The 4,208-nt window shown below is 33.3% G+C and overlaps 1 long non-coding RNA gene across 1 annotated transcript; it reads right to left on the bottom strand.

Moving 5' to 3' along the window:
* Nucleotides 1–510: 510 nt before the first annotated feature.
* On the bottom strand, nt 511–2,109 carry LOC138896690 (uncharacterized). The gene is made up of 2 exons (XR_011410083.1): nt 1,740–2,109; nt 511–854 (listed from the first exon to the last, which is right to left on the bottom strand). It is a non-coding gene; the product is annotated as an uncharacterized lncRNA (long non-coding RNA).
* Between the last annotated feature and the right edge of the window lie 2,099 nt (nt 2,110–4,208).

Raw genomic sequence — 4,208 nt, 5'->3', positions numbered from 1 at the left:
TACTTGTTCGACTGGAAAAAAAAATAATTATTATTAAAAATAATTTTCACTAATGCAAGATATTAAACCCGGGTAAGCTTATGTTAAACTTTCATGGTATTGGGCCACTTATTTTATTTAACAAAAGACAATTTATTGGTTTTAAAGAAAATGCCCATCTTACTTTCTATTGTCATTGGGCCTACAAATTTTAGCTTATTTGGCCCATGTTGCTTAAGAACCTCGATGACCAAGACAACACAAAATAACAAGTATTCTTCTAAGCCCAAATTGCTTCTTACATTGATGTCCAAACTAAAAAAATTATTTTTTTCATAAAAGAAACTTACATGCTAATTATTATCTTTTATCTTCTTAACCAACTATTTCTTAAGGACTAACATAATATTTCTACTCATCTACACCAATCATGGCACTAATCAAACTACACTCATTAACAACATAAAAATCACGATAAATATAAAAACTACAAAAAACGGTAATACTTCAATGCTAAAGAGAAGAACTATATTAAGTATAACATTATGTTGACTATAATTCAAAGCATCAAAATATTTGAAGCTAGAAGTTTTTCTTAGATAATTATACATGAACCATGAAAGTAACTCACGGAAAAGAGCCCAAACTAAACAAACATGGTTAAAAGTGGGGTTTTTATCTTTTCCTTAAACTAAGTAATCTTAACAGAATGCAATTTCAATCATATATATAAAGAAGAAAACGATAATTTAACTAATTTTTAACAGATTTACATGATGATAACACTGATATAACATTCATCTTGAAACAAAATCAGATCTAATATGTTCTATCAACCAAACCGGGATCAAATCCTTCTTATTATCATCAAGAATCTGCAATATAAGAATTTGAAAGTTACCTGGTTTGTGGAATAATAAAATACAGCAGTACAGCAACAAAAAACTCAGCAGCAAATACAGTAGGAACAGCAGCAACTCAAGTGTTAAGACAACCTAGAAAACTCAACAAAGATGCTTGAAACTGGTAGCTATCAACTTCACAAATTGCCTAAGGGATCTTTCTATTTTTCTCGAGGTTTTTGCACTCAAATAATCCTCACAAAACTCTGAAATTTCAGCTTGTTATATGTATTACGCTGCTGATTTTTCTCAAAGATATATGTCTTTAAGAAACTCTCCAAGATGTGTCTCAGTATAAGATAGAGTGTGTAATAGAGTGTTCCCTCCTTTTCAGTGAGTAAAGAGCCCTTTAAATAGGCAAATAAATCAGATTTTTTGGACAGATTTTGGTTCACCAAAAGTCTGTCCAAAAGACTAACTTTGTGTGCTAAACAATGTTCAAAAGCTGTCAAAAAGTATTGTACTTGTCACCACACAATGACTTTTGAGTTTTGCACTCCAAAGTCTTTGCACAGTAAAAACAACCAAACTTGTACTATTCCTTCTTTAATTTCAGCTTTTATCAACACAAAAATTCAAATACTCAAATCTAATAAAAATAAATTCACTAAGCACTTGAAACTTCTATCATAAACTATCATGACTAAGCAAATAGCTATTTCAAAACTAATAAATAACTAATTATCAGTGATTAATAACTATACTAAGCTAACATAGATTAAACACAACTAATAATAAAAATATAAATAATAATAATTAAAATAAATAAATAAATAAAAATCAGAAATTATGCTAGACATAAACTAAATACAATACAATTAGAAAAAATAGACAAAAGAAATGAGAATAAGGGTATACCAAACGAGGGTGTTCGGGGTGATCGCCGGAATTTGGCTGGATTTTTAGTTGCCGGATTTTCGGGATGGAATTGACGTCAATAGGTAGGTCTTGATGAGCTCTATCCATTGATGTAGGTATTGTGGGGGTAGTAGTGGCCGGAACTTCAAGATTTTGGGCAAAAAAGTGGCGGCTAAAGTTTCCTAGATCTAAAATTCAAGGTGTTTGAGGGGGTTTTGAAGGATTTGATTTGGAGATATGGAAAGAGGAGGTTGTAGAGATTACATGGTGTGAATTTAGGGGTGTTTGGAGGTTGGCCGCCGCCGGTGGGTGATTTCCGGCGGCGGCGGCGGAAAGAAGAGAGAGAAGAGAGAAAGAGTTATGGGGGAAATGAGAGAATTTTTCAGATTTTTGAGGCTTTAAATACCTCTTGAGAGATCAAATATGGACCATTAGATCAAAGGATGATCAATGGGTGAGATTTGATCTTGGGTCACTTAATGAAACGACGTAGTTTTGAGGCAAAACTACGTCATTTTGGACCCTTTCAAGGGCAGCCCCTTATCTTGCACTTTTGGCCACTTTCTCTTTCAAATTTGGCCCAATTTCTTTCTTAATCCTACTTATTAAACTAAATTTACACAAACAAATAAATTAATTAAGTAACTTATTCAAATAATTAATTAACTATATTAATTCACCAATTGAATAGTTAGTTAATTCCTAAAATGCACAAATAAAGAAAGAACTATTTTTTGATATTTTTATTATAGGAAATATGCAATCAAAAACACAAAAATTAGAAAATATAATTAAAGCAACAAAATATTAATGACTTTAGGAGGTGTTAAAATAGTACAAAAATTAGGTATTCACACCGCCCCTCCAACTCATGCACATTATCCTTAGACAAAGCACCCCACCTGATCCTCGGTTGACCCCGTACAAACCTCTTCTTCCTCTTTATCACAATACCGACATCCATCACCAGGAGCCTATGTTGAGTCATGAGGTTCTCACTCGGGATCACCTTACAATCCTCGCACAACCCCCTATCACACCTCCTGAGGAGGATATAATCAATCTGGGTCTTAGGCACCATAGTCCGTAAAGTAACCAAATGCTCCTCCCTCTTCGGAAAATTAGAGTTTACGATCACCAACTCAAAAGTCCTAGTAAAATCCAAGAGAGAAGTACCTCCTCTATTCCTATCCCCAAAGCCAAAGCCACCATGCACCTCGCCATAACCCCCAGCAGACGACCCAATATGACCATTGAAATTCCCTCATATAAATAACTTCTCCGTTGCCGGAATACCCCGTACCACCTCATCCAACCCCTCCCAAAAGAACCTCTTAACCTCCTCGTCCAAGCCCGATTGCGGCTCGTATGCGCTAACGACATTCAGAGTGCTCCCTCCAACAACTAACTTAATCGCCATCAATCTATCATTCACCTGCCTAACCTCAACCACTGACTCCCTATCTACCAAAATACCCACTTTGTTCTTACCCTTCATGCATCCGGAGTACCACAATTTAAACTCGTCCGCATTCCTCGCCTTCGATCCTGCCTAACTGGTCTCTTGAACACAAGCTATATTGACATTCCTCTTCTGGAGAATCTTCGCCAGTTCTATGGACTTACCCGTCAATGTTCCTATATTCCACGATCCAATTCTTAAACTACAAGATCCCTTGTTGCCTTTACTTCTCTGGGCCCCGTCCCACCCCCTGACCCATGTCCTACCCCCCGCTCCACCACCCACCCACCCCGTCAATATTCATATTAGCCCATCCCAAATTTTAAGTGTTTACGTAATTATAATTTTATCCGGTAAGAATTCTATTTTCAAAGGATAAGATATTAATGAATATTTTATTTTAAATCTTTGTGTGTGGGACTGTTAGTATTATATCAATTATCTTTCACTATTTTTCTCTTTTATATTGTTAAATATAGATATTTTTTCTGTTATTTATTCTAAGTGTTGATTGTAATTTTTAAATATTATACAAAAAAGCTGATGAAGAAAAAAAATATTTTTAGTAAAAGATATTTAAAATATAATATGAAAATGTATTATAGTTTCATATAATACAAACTTAATTATGGACTCAAAATTTAATCATCTTGGGAAATGCACAACTAACAAAAATTATATTAAAAAAAATACTTGACTTTAGAAAATAAAATCATTGAATTACTCACCGTAACACAGATATCCAGTTATTTGGAATCATGATGACTTTGAAGTAAGGAAGGAAGAAAATATGTTAAATATAATATGTTAAATTTAGTTGACTTTGAAGTCCTAAATATTAGGAAATAATTAAATATTTATTTTTAAATATTAAGAAAATAATTAAATGACTATTTTGACTAGCGTGAAATCAAATTTTAAAGAGTAAAAGAGGTGAACAATATTTCGCTAAGACCATTCGTACTTTTAATATAGTATAAATAGATAGATACATGATGAATCCTCTT

The sequence above is a fragment of the Nicotiana tomentosiformis genome, chromosome 8 (assembly GCF_000390325.3).
Source record: "Nicotiana tomentosiformis chromosome 8, ASM39032v3, whole genome shotgun sequence".
NCBI lineage: Eukaryota > Viridiplantae > Streptophyta > Magnoliopsida > Solanales > Solanaceae > Nicotiana > Nicotiana tomentosiformis.
The sequence above is the reverse complement of the archived record's forward strand: the minus strand, read 5'-3'. Positions and strand labels throughout refer to the sequence as shown.